This window comes from Sus scrofa, chromosome 2 (genome assembly GCF_054392235.1).
Source record: "Sus scrofa isolate SSC_HxYL_T2T_F1_AM1 chromosome 2, Sscrofa_HxYL_maternal_Yorkshire_Landrace_v2.0, whole genome shotgun sequence".
Lineage (NCBI taxonomy): Eukaryota > Metazoa > Chordata > Mammalia > Artiodactyla > Suidae > Sus > Sus scrofa.
Genome location: NC_139384.1, coordinates 39231656 through 39249583, shown reverse-complemented (window position 1 = coordinate 39249583; position 17928 = coordinate 39231656). Strand labels below are relative to the sequence as shown.

General features: G+C 34.1%; 1 long non-coding RNA gene across 2 annotated transcripts in view; it reads right to left on the bottom strand.

Moving 5' to 3' along the window:
• LOC106509395 (uncharacterized) overlaps positions 1 to 17928 on the bottom strand; it is a 707614-nt gene that overhangs the window by 169272 nt on the left and 520414 nt on the right. For both annotated transcript variants that reach the window (XR_014837146.1, XR_014837147.1), the window contains exons 4-6: positions 14026 to 14160; positions 12237 to 12397; positions 4520 to 4588 (exon numbers count right to left, since the gene is read on the bottom strand). This is a non-coding gene — a long non-coding RNA (uncharacterized LOC106509395). The remainder of the gene's footprint in view (positions 1 to 4519; positions 4589 to 12236; positions 12398 to 14025; positions 14161 to 17928) is intronic.

Below are 17928 nucleotides of genomic sequence, written 5' to 3'. Positions count from 1 at the left end.
CTTAACTATGATATCCTCAAGGTTCACCCAGATGATTGCATATGCCAGGATTTCCTTCTTTTTAAGACAGAATAATATTTCCTTGTATGCATATAATTCATGTCTTTATGTACTCTTGTGTCAATGGATGCTAAGGTTGTTTCGACTTCTTGGCTGTTGTGAATCATGCTACAATGAACACTGAAGTGCTAATAACTCTTTGAGATCTTGGTTTCAATTCTTCTGGATGTATACCTAGAAGTGGGATTGCTGAATCATATGACATTTAGATGTTTACTTTTTGAAGATCCTCCATACTATTTTCAATAGTGGATTCACAGGTCCCAACTTCTCCATATACTTGACTATCTCTCTCCCCCTGCCTCTCTCTCTGTATAGATAGATAGACAGATAGGTAGATAGATGGCACATATCATCCTAACTGGTGTGGGATGATGACACTGCATTTATTTCTGTTGTACCAGATAGTTTATTCATTTGCCAAATATGTTTTAAGCACCTACCGGCAGAACAATGTTTCAAATCCCTCTCCCCTCTCTCCTTACAGCTTCCTTGATGATTACTGATACTGAGCATCTTTTGATATACCTGGTAGCTATTTGTATATCTTCTTTGAAGATATCTACTCAGACCCTTTGCCAAATTATTAATCAAAATTTTGTGGTTTTTTTGGGAATTCCTGTGGTGGCGTAGCAGAAATGAATCTGACTAGGAACTGTGAGGCTGTGGGTTCGCTCCCTGGCCTCGCTCAGTGGGTTAAGGACCTGGCCTTGCCGAGAGCTATGTGTTGGTTGCAGATGTGGCTGGCCTATCACATTGCTGTGGCTGTGGCTGGCAGCTGTAGCTCTGACTAGACTCCAAGCCTGGGAATCTCTGTATGCCACAAGTGTGGCCCTAAAAAAAAAAAAAAAAAAAAAAAAAAAATTGTTTTTTTGTTTGCTTTTGCTGTTAAGTTGTAGGAATTCCTTACACATACATTTGGAGGATAGTACCTTCTCAGACACACAGTTAACAAATATTTTCTCCCATTCCACAGGTTATCTTTACAGTCTATTCAGTGTTTCCTTTGCTCTGCACTTTTTTGTTTGTTTATTTGATGTAATCCCACTTGTCTATTTTTGCTTTTGTTGCCAGGGCTTTTGGTGTCATATCCAAAAAAAAAAAAAAAAAAAAAATCATTGCCAAACCAATGCCAAGACACTTTTTTCCTATGTTTTCTTCTAGTAGCTTTATGGTTTCACTTTGGTCTTGTGTGAAGTATTTAATTCATTTTAAATTGATTTTTGTGTATGGTGTGAAATAAGAGTCTAATTTCTTTCTTTTCCATGTAGAAATCCAGTTTTTCTAACACCATTTATTGAAAATACTGTTCTTCTCCTATTGCATGTTCCAGGTAACCTTGTAAAAGATCAGTTGAGCAAAAATGCATGAATTTATTTCTGGACTCTTTATTCCATTCCATTGACCTACCTATGTCTGTTTTGATGTCAGTAACATACTTCCTTAATTAATATAGCTTTATAATATATTTTGAAATCACAGAGTGTAATATCTTCAGGTTTGTTCTTCTTTCTCAAGATTATTTTGGCTATTCAATGTCCTTTGTGATTCCATATGAATTTAGACTTGATTTCTCTGTTTCTGTAAAGAATGCCATTGGGATTTTGATAGAAATTAGATTGAATTCATAAGTCACTTTGGGTAAAATGAACATTTTAGTAATACTAATCATTCCAATTCATGAACATTGGTTGTCTTTCCACTTATCTGTGTCTGCATTAATGTTCTTTATCAGTATTTTGACTCCTTTATCATTATACAGTATCATTATTTTCCTTGTGACAGTTTTTTGTTTATTTTATTGCTGCACCTGCTCATATGGAAGTTTCCTGGTTAGCACTTGAATCAGAGCTGCAGCTATAGACCTATACCACACCACACAACACCAGATCCAGGCCATGTCTGTGACCTATGCTGCGGCTTGTGACAATGCTAGACTCTTAACTCACTGCGTGAGGCCAGGGATCAAACCCATACCCTCAGAGAGACAACACTGGGCCCTTAACACACTGAGCCACAATAGGAAGTTCTTCCTTGTGACCGTTTCTGACTTAAGGTCTACAGGGCTTCCTATTTCACCATCTTGCTGATGTAACCCACCAAAAATTTCTAAATTTATGAGAAATTATCTTATATATTATTTGTAAAAATTATTTAATTCATTTTCATGGTTTAGATGAATAATTATGAAGAACACTGAATCGAATAATTGGCTCATTTGATCATAATAAAAAGACTGAAAATGTGTATATATTGGCCCACTTATTTTTTTTAAGAGTTTCTTAAGTAACTTTTTAAATTTGTTTTTTCTAGATACTGAATAAAGATAGAATAATCAAATTTTTAAAATTTTAAGAAATTAAAAGTCTCTGAGGCTAGGTTAGTCATCTTTCTATTTAGGTCAAATAAATTTTGTTTTGAATTTGTACCTTAAAATAAATGAGAAGAGATCAACCTCCTTATACATATGGCAATTCCATTAAGCCTTGCTGCCTGAGTGTGTGTGTTTGTGTGTGTGTTAGAGAGAGAGAGAGAGCAAGAGAGAGGTGCACATGTGGTTGTATGTAGAGGGATGTTGAATTTATCCTAGCAAATAATAGTTAAATAGCTGAATTAATGTTTATTAAGTTAGTAGTTCTTTATTTTTACCTTTTATAAATAACATATTCTCATTATCTGATCATTAACCTCTCCAAGACTTACTCTTTTTCTTCAAACAATTAAAATAAGATTTTTCTGCATTTAAATCATTATAACTCTGAGCAAAAAAAAAAATAATTTACTGAATATTTGTTCTTGACAAATATTAAAAAAACTGATTTCCTGGAGAAAAAAATAAAGACTATCTTATATTGTAAGTAAAATTTTATAAGAATGCACACCTGTTATTCAATTATACTGTCAGAATTCACTTTCACAATGGTTTTGAAAACTAAGCCTAGGAATAAATTCAACATGACTGAACAGTACTATAAATAGTTTCCCTCTACTGCATAATATGGAAGGGACTGGTGCTCTCTTTTGCCTGTGTTTCTTAAATTAATATGAGGAGTAACAGTTTTGTTCTCAATTGCCTGAAGTCTCTGGATATTGTAAAAGAGCATGCTTAAATTATTACAGGAAATAACACTTCCTTCAAATGTATGATACTAAGTGGAAAAATGTCAAAAGACTGAATGTAATATTTGTCTTATCTGAATTAAACATCCTTTAAAATGACTTGCGTTAAGATGCAGTAAGCATAACCACATTGCATAGGCTCAATCTTTAGAGACAAGCTGATTAAGTGCATACTGCCTTTGAAAATGGAATAAATTTGAATTGCAATATTAGCTCTTACTAGCTATGTGAATTTGGCATATTTATTTATCCTTTCTGAAACTTTCATTTAATATTAAAAGAAAAATAATATGATTGACTCTATAGGATTGTCCTAAATATTGAATAAAATAATGTACACAAATTCCATAGCACATGTCCCAGTACTTGGTAGAGGCTCCAATAAATGGCAATTATTATTTTAATCTATAAGGTAAATTAAGTAAGAATTAAATCTTTTACAATTCATAGGACAAAAATTATTTAGGGAAATAATCTACACTATAAGGTTCTTTTATTTGGTATCTAGAAATTCAATTCTATATTTTGACCAGGAGGGCCATGTGAAACCACATGAGATTTGCAAAGTGATAGGAGAAAGCCTATTCCCCCGGGAAACTCACAATCCGAGTTAGACTTTTACAGAAATACTTCAATACAAAGTGCCATAACTGAGGTATGGTATTGGGAGAAATTAATGCTGGCAGGATGATCCGGTATAATTTTACTTTAACAACACAGAGCAAGCCAGTGGAAAAACTTCTGTGATTGATCAATTCCTGCACTTAAAAAAAAAGTCTTTTACTTACAAGAGAGAAAATCAATATAAAAGGATTGCTTGCTGTGTTCTGCTAAATATCCATAAAATCTTCAATACATCTTATTTAAAGTCATGTGTGTTACATTTGACTGCATTTGCTATTCAAAAGACTAAAAAGAAATAAGCTTAAAGAATAGATAACAGATTCAGGCTCTATGAAATAAGGCAAAAATCTCAGGCTCATGAATAGATAAAACTATTAAGAAAAATAATACGTTGAGGACTTCAGATGTTGGAGTTGAAGCACTTAGGATGACATGATGAGGCAATTTATGTTTGGTGCTAACTGGAATGAGTAACAGTTATGTGGCTTTCATTGAAGCTGAAATGCTTTTCATTTTTCTAAACCTCAACATGGTACTCTTCAGAAGCAAAATATCATTAATTTTAGATTTTAGAATGACATTAACTTACATAAAAGGACTAGATAACAATTTTAGAGTGATATAATACCAAAATACTTCAAGATTAAAATTTGGACTGTAGTTTAATATTAGAACTTTAACAAAGATTTTTTGATTATTTAATTAAGTCACTCACCTCGGTTTTTTCAGTCACTGTATAGCTTTAAGCGAATATTAATCCTCTCTCTGAGTTTTAATTCATTATCTACAAAATAGGAATATATAAGCTCAGTTAAAATCACAATGTTTTATAAATATCAAATATGGTATTAACATCCATTTAGGAGCTGATTGCTATCTTCCTTAAAGATTACTGAGTTAGTGCTCCATCAGGATTCACACATCTTGCAGTTTCCTACAGAACCGTCAAGATCTGGAGAGGGGCTTGGGTGAATGGTGAGTCAAGCCATCAGGAGACCATGTATTAAAATGTTAAATGTACCAATACTGTCCTTGAGAGCTGATGTCACAGAAAGTCATCAAAAGCTTTCTTTCAAAGTTCAGAAATTAAATTACGTCTAGCTATTTAATCAACCATGACTATGGCTGTGATTGGTAGTAGGTAAAGAGCTCATTTTACTTTTTTGTCTTTTTGGATAGCTAGTTTTCCTAGCATTTGACTAGCTGTTCTTTCTGTGAATGCTATCTATTTTTTAATCATTTTATGCACTGCTAAAGATTTCTCTTATCTTGGACAACTTGTTTGATTTCTCATAGATCCAATTTCATCCATAAATTGCAGTTTGAGTTATAATAATCATTACAGTCTTTAGTCTTTATAGTCATCATAACATCTAAAATTCAATATTTCTAACTTTCTTGCATTTACTCTGTATTCTCAAAATGAAAATGTATGAAAGAGTGGTATGATAGGCTGAATTGTGTCACTCCAAGTTTATATACCCTCAGAATGTGACTGTATTTTGACATAGGGTCTTCAGTAAGGTAATTAATTTAAAATGAGGTTATTAGGGTGGGCCCTAATCTAATGTGACTGGTATCCTTATAAGAAGAGAAAATTTGAACACAGACGCAGACAAACGGAAGATGATGTGAAACCATAGGGAGAAGATGGCCATCTATAAACCAAGGATGTAAGTCTCAGAAGAAATCAACCCTGCCAACACCTTGATCCCAGACTGCCAGCCTCCAGAACTGGAAGAAAATAAATTCCTCTTCTTTAAGCCACCTAGTCTGTGGTACTTTGTTATGGCCACCTTAGTAAACTAATATAGATGGCATACTTCAAATATGCTAAAAAAATGTGATTTCCACATTATCAAGTGGTATATAAATGCAAAGCAGATATGCTTAATGCAGTGTGATAACATTTATGAAATTACTATAATATCTAGCCATCTGTTTATGTCTTGCCCTATATTTATATGCAATAAAAAAGAGAATAACTAGTTTATGAATACTTTCCCTAGAATAGATTCAAAGTAGTAACATATTTTTCCAGAAATGAAGTCTGAAAACTGGATACTTAATCTTGCCCTTTGGGGTTTTGGAATCGTTTCTTTGGTTCGTGTCCTCCTACCCCTTCTGCAGCCCTGAGCTGCCATAAAGAACCATTTTTCTCTGTTTTCAGGTGATCTCCCTGATGACTAGAGTCCTCCTTTGTCTATGGCCTGTGAAAAAATTCCCATTCTTGCCCTTTATAGTTCCACTTTCAGTGATGTTTGATTACTGCTCGACTTTACAGCTGATCTGAGAGGTCCCGGGCATGTGAAGCTCAGGGATGTCCTTGGTGGTGATAGTAAAATGGGTGGAAGTTCACGCAGTGAAGTATGTGTAGAATTTGGAGGATATCCTAAAATGTCCCTGAATTAAACTGTAGTTTAATTCAAACTTCACCTGGCTTCTCTGAGTCTCAAAGTTCTTACTTTGAAAATAAAAACTAAAAAAAAAATTTCCTTCTGGGGGTTGTGATGATTAAATTAGAAAATGAATTTTAAAAACTTTGCTGATTGTGTTTATATTGTCTATGCTTAGTAATTCTGAAAAATAATTCTCATCCATCTTCATTCTTGTCTCTTAAATTTTTTTTGTATTTTTTTTTCTTTTTTGCCACACAGGCAGTGTGTGGGAATTCCTGGGCCAGGGATTGAACCTGTTCCACACAGCAGCAACCAGAGCCACAGCAGTGAGAACGCAGAAGCCTCAACCAGCTAGGCCATCACAGAACTCCCATTAAGTCTCTTAAATTTTTAATTTACTTTTAAAATTTTCTTCATAGCTTTCATCGATAACTGAAATTATATCAATTATATTTTTAACCTATATATTATCTCCATCTCCCACGAAACCTTCAAGAGTGGGGTCTTTGTTTTGTTCTTAGCTATAGTCTCAGTAACACAAATTGTCATTTGTTATGTTCTAAGTAAAGATTTCAAATAAAATAATAGAAATAATTATTCTTTAACTATGACTAGAGTTTGACTGTTGTCTCTCTGGTTATTATTAACATTATCTAAAAGACCAGAATCGGTGCTGCCCTATATTCACAAAACAAAGGATAATGAGGGTCAAGAAATAAATTATACTGTCTTATTCTCTTTGGCATCCCATATGCATTGGCATGATAATTATGAGCTAGCTCCGGAGTTTTCATACAGGGAAGAATTAAATCACTGAAAAGAAACTACAGTGTATTCTAGTTATCCATTGTTTTTTTTTTTTTTTTTTCTCTTATAATCATACTCTAAAGTCACTGAATTTTAAACTAGGAGTACCATGAATATTTGCTTTTCATTATCTGCAATACTGTTAATCATTCACGTATTTATTGAACTCTTAACCTATACTGACACTGAGAGAGGCAAATCAAAGAAACACTCTCAGACACAGTTTTCAAGAAGAACTTTTTCTACCCTTCTAGGTTCTTTGGCTGATCTAAGAATTAAATTGACATGAGACAGATTCACAGGAGAAAATTTTAAAAATTAATAATATGTATAAATGGGAAAGACCTAGGAAAACTGAATAACTTGCCAATTTACTGGGCCCTGCAGGACAATGGGATAGCAGTGGACTCTGATCTCTATGACATGCCCCGTTTCCCCTACCATACCTAGCCCATGTTCTTTGTACGTATTTCTGGTTGTAGCTCTATTCCAGGAACAGGCCATATATCTAAATTCTTTTAAGCAGTTAAGGTGAAGGTAATAGAAAAACCTTCCAAGTCTTCTTTGTCTTAAAAATAATCAACCTAAATTAATCTTTATGACAAACAGACAAATTTGGAGTGGCAAATTTTGTTCCACTACATAAATGTCAACTTCTCTAATATATATTCATTCACCACCTATACATTTGGGGGCTATATTTTCTACTAGGTGTTTGAGATATGAAGATAAAGACATTCCCTCTCTATGCAAGAGCTCACTTGAAGAACGAATCATACATGTAAGCCATATTTTATTCCACCATTGAATGGAAACAACGATAGACCACGTCTAGTAGGTTGGCAAGGCAATGGGCAGTTATGATCAGGAATGATGTGTAAGATTAGAGGATACATAAGCTATGTCTATAAGCATGCAAATCTGAATAGAATTAAATGGGATAAGGACATTCCAGACAAAGAAATCACCATGTATAAAAGTAGAGAGATATAAATGAGCATTGGGACATTTGTTAAACTGCAAGTAGCTTTGTAGGCTTTTAGAAAAGTTATGTGCTCTGGATAGGGATGGCTGACGAGTTTGGAAAAATAAAGAGATCAAGTTTTGGTCAGCTTTGGTGCTACGTGAATTACGATTTTTTTTTAGCCTATGCTATGGAGACATGTAGAATGTGACACGATCAAGTTAGTATTTTAGAAAAAAATCTTAGCAATATGGGGAGGGGGGAAAGAAACAAGACCTAAGATTAGAGGCAAGATGATGACAAATTCCCACATAGGTACAGATGATTCAAAAACAAAACCACAGGCAAAATAACATTTAACATTAAAGGTAAGTATCTTTAAAGATCACATTCAGTAAATAAATTATGAAATACATTTCCCATATTTCCCCTTTGTTTTTTCTTTTTCTTTATTTTCAATCCAGTATGAATCCAGGACAATAATTTCTATAACATATTACATGCTCAATTTTTATAATTCTTCATTCAATTCAAATGGAAAATTTTAAGATGTTCATGCTACAACAGTGCTAAATAATTGACTCAGATAACAGGAATAATATCCTGTGCATCTATCAGATTAAAAGAGAAGGGATATATAGATGCTAAGATTCCCAAGTCATGATTCTTGTACTTCACTGTCAATATGTAGCATATAGAAGAACATGTCATATCAATTTTTTATGAATAATATATGGGGCATAAATGCTACATATAAAAATAGCAATAATGGTAAAGAACCTCTAAAAAGAAGTAGAGCATATATACAATTATTTAAATAGTTAAGGCATCAAATAAAACTAAAATTATAATAACAGATTCCTTTAAAGAATCATTCCCGAAAACATTATTGAATACTTCTGCCAAAATCGAAGAAAACTACAATCAAATTGGCCACATCAGGAGTTCCTGTCATGGTTCAGTGGTTAACGGAACTGACTAGGAAGAACCATGAGGTTGTGGGTTCGATCCCTGGCCTTGCTCAGTGGGTTAAGGATCCAGCGTTGCTGTGAGCTGCGGTGTAGGTCACAGACACAGCTTGGATCCCGCGTTGCTGTGGCTTTGGCATAGGCCAGTAGCTACAGCTCCGATTAGACCCCTAGCCTGGGAACCTCCATATGCCAAAGGAGAGGCCCTAGAAAAGGCAAAAAAAAAAAAAAAAAAAAAAAAAAAAAAAAAAAAAAAGACAAATTGGCCACATAAGTACACTCTAAAAGAAAAAAAGTATGCAACATAATGATCTGCATTACAAAGATACAGTATCAACATATAATTTGTGTTATATAAGCCAAAGGAATAATCATTAATTTATGAGTGCATTTCTAATTACTTTTATATTACAGTCTTAGAATTATTAGCCTTTACAAAGTAGGTTTTTATTAGGAAGAAGGAAAAGATCTACTGGGGTAATATTTTCTATGAATGCTATATTAGCATTTCATATTTGAGAAAATTTCAGTGTTATGGTAAACAGTACACAATATTTTATTATTTTTGTAATGTTATATAAGCTATTAAACTTGTTTCTCAGTATTCATCAGGGAAAGAGTGTAATTTGAGCATATTTCATTCTTTTTTAGTTGTAATTACATATGAATTTCTAGAATTTATAGTAATACTTAGATAAATATTGATTGTGTTCAAAATTAAATAAAGAGATTTAAAGAATAAAATTAAGTTATCCTGAAGAAAGCTCAGAGTGAAATTTAGATTTTCATGTTGTAATTGTTCATGTTTTGAAATTACTCTAGAGGTATTATTGTAGGGGGATTAGTCTTGGGATATCTAGAAGTTGAAAGATGAAAGACTAATGAGAGACTCTTAGGATATCCACCCAAGAAGTGATGAATATCTTTCTAATTAGGTACCCTTAAGCTATATACCCTCATCCATCACACATAATCTGAAGAAAAGTAAGAAGAAAGAGACATGAAAGTTTGAAAATATTACAAAAAAACCCCACAGTCAAGAGTACTAGTTCAGAATTGCATAATAAAAACATCCTTACTAGTTGAAAAATATACACAAATTATAAACTGAGAGCATTCTCGGCCCCAGAATGAAACAAACGACAAATTCAAGAGGGATTATTCTGGTAAATTTTAAAAAGATTACTTTCAAAGATTTGGGAAATGATGGAAATAATCACAGAATAAAATCATTGCTCCTAGGCTAGGAACATGGGTAAAAAGCAGTTACCAGCATTCTGAAGGAAAGCTACATGGGTTACAGGACAAAGGAAGCCTTTACAGGGAAAGGATAAGGGGTATAAATACCCCAATTTCACTTTCCTCTTATTCCTAATTAACTGAAGCTGTTACCTAATTGACTGACCTTTACCAGAAGTCAGATGGCAAGGAGGCCTGATATCGTCCTTAAAGGTCAGACCCCTGGAGAACAGAGCAAGGTAGGGAAGGTGGATAAAGTATATTAAGGGTTAAATAAAAAATATCCAGCAAAAATCACATAAAATAGTCATGGGAAGTGGATGTTATCAGGAACACAGTCTTCTAGTAATTAACGAATGTACAGAGAAACAATTACCTCTATTGCATTTTTTTAAAATGATAGCCATCAATAATGCAGGCTACCACTGAATTCCATGTGCCTGATACTTAGAAAGAAAATGATGAATTTTTCACTGAATTCTTTATTCATGAATTTTTCATGAATTAATTGAAATTTTGGGAAGCAAGTGTTTTCTCCACCTTTCTAGTTTCTTTTGACTGATCTCTAATTAAATTGACATAAAACAGATTAATAGGAGAAAAACAAATTTAATTTCATATATACAGGAGCTTAATATAAACATGAGCCTCCTAGATGGTCAGATTTGAGGTTTATATGCCATCCTGGGCTAAGGAAAATGGCACAAGGGTCTAGGGCTACAAAAGAAAGGAAGATAATACACAGAAAGATAGAACAAATTTTTGGTAAACAAATGTTTGTAAGCCATGCAAAGACAATGAAAAAGAGAAGACTGTGAGCAAACAGGTCTTGGTAAGCTCCCCAACACCCCAGTTTATCACATCTAGCTCACACTCTTTGTAGTTATCTTTGGTGATAGATCTCTTTATGGACCAGGCTCCCTATCTAAATTCTTTTAGTCAGTTAAGAGGAAGGTAAAAAGTTATTTTTGATTTTTTTTTTTTTTTGGTCTTTTTAGGGCCACACTCACAGCATATGGAAGTTCCCAGGCTAGGAGTCTTATCATAACTGGAGCTGCCAGCCACAGCCACAGCCATGGAAACACCAGGTCCAAGCCCTGTCTATGATCTACACCACAGCTCAGGGCAATGCCGGATCCTTAACCCACTGAGCAAGGCCAGGGATTGAACCCACGTCCTCATGGATACTAGTCAGGTTTGTTACTGTGAGCCACAATGGGTACCCCATGTTTCTGCTGGACCTTAATTGTTCTCACCGTAAAACAACCCACCTGCCAAAGTAACATATTTTGAGGCAGCCTGCTCTGAACCCAATCAGAACAATGAATTATTTAACCTACCCTTGTCTTCTGGTTGATGCTCTATCCCTCATTTATGACTATACTGTTATCTTGTGGACTTGGTGTTCATATGTATATATTCTGACTTTTAGCTTTAGATGAGCATTGTCTGGTTATCTGACTCACTCTGGCTGCTTTATGTTAAAAAAAATCTTGATTGAATTCTGGTGCTATCATCCCAACTTTCACTTTGGGACTCAATTTAGATAGAGTGGGATTCACGTCAGGGCAGTGGGTAAAAATGATCAAGAAATAGCGGGAAGGATTTTAAGAATTATTTAATATATGGAGTCAATAAGATTTGACAACTAATAGAATTAGGGCAAAAGGGAGACATACTAGGTATAGTGAATTCCATGTTAAGGGAAACAATTTGCCACCAGAAAATATACTTCTTCAGCATAAGGATTATCTTGAGCTGGTTATTTTTTTTTTAAAGAAATAGCAAAGACAGAAAAACTTTTGGAAACTTAATAGAGTTACTCTTTTGTAAGGGACATTGACATTTATAAGGAAAATACCCACTTGTAAATGTTGGAGATGTCTCCCTCTCCAACAGGAAGAGAAGGATGACTCTAAATCTCTAGAAGTTTGTCAAATGGAGAAGGTAATGATTTAAATCTGCAGAACAACTCTACCCTGTTTACTGTGCTTTTTCTGGTAATCTCCCATAACTGCCCCCACCCAGCGCTCCAATGTCTCCTTTTGTTTTTACCTGGAGATGGTAGAGAATACAGAGGCTCGGGACATTTTGGAGAGTTATTCAGTATTAGTGAATCTCTCCCGTATATATATATATATGGTGTGGTTGAATTAAATTTTTGTTTTTCTTCTGTAAATCTGTCTTTTATTACAGAGTGGGTCTCAGCCAAGAACCTGAAAGGGTAGAGCAAAAGTTATTTTTCCTCCCCTATGCATATATTGTGACAATTAAATATATCAGTTGGTTAATTAGAGTCCTATATTAAAAAAACAAACAACAGCAGCAATAACAACAATAAAGGCAAAAATGTTCCCCAATATGTTTTTAGCACAATTACTTCCCAGTTTCAGGATGACATTGGTATCTCCTAAGTAGTCTGCATGAGAATTGCCATCAGAGTCCTACAGAGAAGTCTGCCTGACTGTAGGAGATATGGCTTGTAGAGTCTTGCTTATTTTAAGGATGCCCAACCAATTTGGGAGATTTCCATGATAAACTCTTATAAAATAAGATTTTTAACTCCTGGAGAAAATGGCATGCATGCTGTGACTTAAAGAACTCTGTGATTTTCCAAACACAATCTTCCCTTTTTGAACATCTCTTGTAACATTTCCCTACTATGGCTTATCATAATAACTGTTAATATCTTGTTCAGCTCCTGTCATAGACTAAGAGAATCATGATATCAAAGACAATGTATTTATTTATACTTGAATCTCCTTTAGATTGAGCATAGGACATAACATAATTTCTTATATATGTTGACTTTTGTTCTTAATACAAGGATTTAAATTCATTTCTCTTCCACATTTCAAATGGATTTTAGAAATGGCCCCCTAAACAGTGTTCTTAACTCCATCTGCTATTATTACAATTCTCTATCGATGATATTTAACATTTTTTTATCATCCTCAAACCCTCCTTTCTAGGCTCATCAGCTTCTATCTTGCCCAACCAGGACTTATATAAATACCATTCACAATGATATTTGCTAGTCTTTGAAAAATACCTCTGCATTCTTGTCTTTGTTTTTAATCATGATTTCTCAAAAAGCCTTGCCTCACAGTTATCATTTTCCCCTCTATCTTTCAAAATCTTCCTAGTCCTCAAGGACTATATCAAAAAAAAACCCTTACCAATTCTTTAATCCCATAGCATGTTGGTAATAATTAGTCCATAGCTCAGTACTTGGGATATATATGGGATGTTCAAAAAATTCTGGTTGGGAGTTCCCTTCGTGGTGCAGGAAATCTGCACTAGGAACCATGAGGCTGTGGATATAATCCCTGGCCTCGCTGAGTGGTTAAGGATCTGGCATTGCTGTGAGCTGTGGTGTAGGTTGCAGATGCGGCTCAGATCTGGCATTGCTGTGGCTCTGGTGTAGGCCTGCAGCTATAGCTCTGATTCGACCCCCTAGCCTGGGAACCTCCATGTGTTGCAGGTATGGCCCTAAAAAAATAAATAAATAAAAATAAAAATAAAAGGCTGGTTGAACTAAATTCAATTGCAGTATTCATTTCATTTATATATGTTCACTAGATAGATCTGTAAGGTCCGTATCTGTCACTGAACCACAAAGATGGCTGTGGCCAACAACTAAGCCTAAATCATATTTTTGCCTAGAATGATGTCATGTATATAACAGTCTTGAAATAAATGCTTGTTACCATGCCTATTAAATTTAAATGTTTGCCTAGTGCAGGGAAGGACACGTAACCTAGGCCTTTCAAAAGACCACTAGAAATATGATTTTTGATTAAATTTAGGTTTACTGGATTGTTCAATCAGGGAGAACTCATACCTTAAGGAATTGTGGGGATATCTTCCTATGTGTGTCACAGAAGACTGGAATTGAACTTAGGTTTTAAGCTATTCTGTGGATTGTTGCTGTCAGGAGCCAGAGATGGTTCTATTTTGATATCTTCGAAATTCTCATCTAGAAGTAAAGAAACACAAAGTAAATTTAAAGTTGCAATCTATAAAGAAACAGCATTTATTCACATTTGTAATGAAATATGGAGGTTTGGTCTTGTTTTTCAGTTTAGATAATTTTTCTTTTTTTGTCTGTATTGATGTATGATTATCAAGTAGACTTATTTTTGTCTTTCTTCATCATGGTCCCCAGCAGGCTTGACTGATATAGTATCTTTGATTTTTTTATGTTCAAAAATTTTTGTGTTCAAGTTAGTCCACAGCATAGTCTGTGTATCAGACTAAGTCCAGATTGTCAGAAACTGCTTTTTTTTTTTTTTTTTTTTTTTTCCTCTCTCACTAATGAGTGCTAGGGCTAACCTCAAATGCAGACCTCTTTGGAGTAGTGAGTAATGAAGGAATTTGGCAGGGGGTATATGTGAGCATCATTATTACCACTGCTGTTATCAACATCATCATTATCTGTATAGATTATCAGAGCACATGTACTGAGTGCTTAGCACTGCACTTAGAGATTTGCAATCATTGGCTCATTTAATCCTCACAGCAACCCTATAGACTAAGTGCTGTTATCAACCTTACTTTGCAGACCACAAAACTACCTAATCCAACCACATACTAATAATTGGCTCTTCTTTCACTCAATCATCCTAATTTATCCCTTTCTAAATTTGAATTTCAGCATCACCAGCTGTGTAAAATCTTGAAATGTAATTCTCCAAAATTTCACAAGTGTTAGGAGGCTTAAGTCACCTTTAAGCTATTTAGGAAATGTGAAAGGTTTTTACTCGGCTAACCACAGAGCAGAACTCATACACGCTAAGTCACAGTCTTTTTCCTCTGACATAAAATATTTTCACTCATGTTGAACATTTATCATTTAAAACACTACACCCTATCAGAATATTACAAAATTAAAATAATCAAAATAATGAATTTCTATAATACATACTTTTTCTTTTCTTTCTTTTTTGGTCATGCCTATGGCATGTGGAAGTTCTGGGGCCAGGGATCAAACCTGAGACATAGCAGTGATAACACTGAGTCTTCAACCTGCTGAGCCACAGAGGAACTCCTAATACATACTTCTTTGAGGGAATAACTTATTCAGTACTTTGTGCTAATATGGTCTGTGATCCTGAACCCAATTCCACTCAGTATTCTCCCTCCAGAGCTTTTGTTCTCTCTAGAAAAGATATTTCTATATTACTAGCATACTGTTTTGAAATCAACTATAAAAAATTATAGCATTTCTCATATAGAAATGGAATGAGGAGGCAAATTGAACATATATGCTTAAATTAATGTATTTTTAAACAGTTCATGTTCAAATGAAGAAAGGAGGGAAAGCAAAGTATTTCAGGTAGCTAATATGTTGTGAGTTGCTCCATTTTATTAATACTTGTAGGCCTCATAATACCTAGTACAATGCTTAACACATGGGAGTACTCAATAAAAAGGATGCTTGCAGAGGGGTTACAGTAGTAAGACCAATAAATTGAATTTCATTATTCTGTATCACAATCCCAGCTCACTGAACATGATTCAGGGTGACTTTGGGATATTGCTTTATCCTCCTATGCTTCATTTTCCATACAGTATAATACTACTTGCTTTTATGTCCTGCATAAAGGCCATGTTTTATTGTCAACTACATTTGAATTCAATTTTAACCAAAAGCTTATTCAATCAGTTCTTTTTGTAGAGATACATTCCCCATTTGACTCTTATGATTTTTCCATGAATTGGCTGATATCTCAATATAACTCCAGGTAGCTATTTATGGTCAGCCTGATTTCCTTAGACAGCATGGAAATGAAGTACAGTGAGACATATAATCAAATAAAAAATAAAGACCTGATGTACATTCAGACTTAAATGTTGCATGGATTTTACAAATCACTTGATAGGCTAATGTACAATAAACAGAAATGCGCCTTTGATAATCCAACGAGGTAATGTGTAGAAACATAAGAAATCCCAATATTTTTCATCTCAAACTAAAGATCATACAAAAACACCTAAACTTCAAGATAAGATTAAATATGGTAATTGAACTTTAAGCACGCTAATTGAATGAACACAAGGTTTGTCTTGGTGGTGAAATCACAAGTTATAAAGAGTGGAAAAAAGTGAAATGGACTGGACATTACTTTCAAATTTCACAGAATCCAGAAAGAATAGAGTGAAATGCAATTTTCAATGTGGTCTGGAAAATCTTTAAAGGCTGATGAGATATTTTATGTGGGCTTTTGTACTATAAATCTATACACATTATATTTTATAGGATTCTCATAAAGGTCTATACCTGACCCTATCTTTATGGTTTGAGATAATACATGCTAATTGGCCAGGCTTGAGGCACACATGTACCTCTACAAATTGGCAGTATTTTTAACCCCATTTAAAACACAAAATGGTCTAATGTACAGTATGGTGCTTACAGTTAATAATACTGTATCATATATTTGAAAATTGCTGAAAAAGTAGATCTTGAGTGTTCTCACCACACATACACAAAAAATGGTAACTATATAAAGTAATGGATATATTAATTAACTTGACTGGTGGTAATCTTTTCCCAATGTGTCTGCATATTAAATAATCACATCATATACCTTTAAAAATAATATTTTATGACAAAAACATATAGTTTTTATTTGTCAATCATGCCTTGATTAAATGTGAGAAAAAAGAATGTATATATGTATGTGTAAATAGGTCACCATGCTATACAATAGAAAGTTGACAGAACATTGTAAACCAGCTATAATGGAAAAAAAATAAAAATCATTCTATATAAAAAAATCCCCACAAGAACAGCTAACAAAAACAAAAACAAACAAAAAACAGAGTTACTAAGAAATATAAGGATTATTTTTCCTCAAAGGAAAATCAATGTTGATTTTAGAAATAAGATAACGTAGAATGGATAGGGAAGAGAAAAAATGTATTTTAGGTGACCATTACATATATAATTTGTATAGTGTATATATTTATATATTATGCATATATAAACACACATAAATATATACACATTAAGTTGCAAATATATAAAAGTACACATATATGTATGTACATATATACACAAGCACACTACACTAACTCTGTTCTTTCTTACTCATATAAAACTACTTGGGCATCAGATATTTGCTGATAATGATGTTTTTGTGAAAGAACCTTTGGGTGGGACTTTACTTGAGACTTCAGTTTTCACTTCAATAGTACATGCAGAGGCACATTTATTTGGATGTTCTAATTTCATGAGTCCATGTCCATGATTTTCCTTTCTGTGGAAATGTTCTGTGGAAAGGTTCATTTGTGCTGTATATTAGATTTCAGATATAAGGGCTATCATATGGTATTTGTCTTTGTTGTTCTGACTTACTTCACTCAGGATGAGAGTCTCTAGTTCCAGCCATGTTGCTGCAAATGGCATTACTTCATTCTTTTTTTATGGCTGAATACTATTCCATTGTGTAAATGTACCACATCTTCCTAATCCAATCATCTGTTAATGGACATATGGGTTGTTTCCATGTCTTGGCTATTGTGAATAGTGCTGCAATGAACATGTGGGTGCATTTGTCTTTTTTAAGGAGAGTATTGTCCAGATATATATCCAAGAGTGGGGTTGCTGGGTCATACGGCAGTTCTATGTATAGTTTTCTAAGGTACCTCCATACTGTTCTCCATAGTGGTTGTACCAGCTTACATTCCCACCAACAGTGCAGGAGGGTTCCTTTTTCTCCACACCCCCTCCAGCAATTGT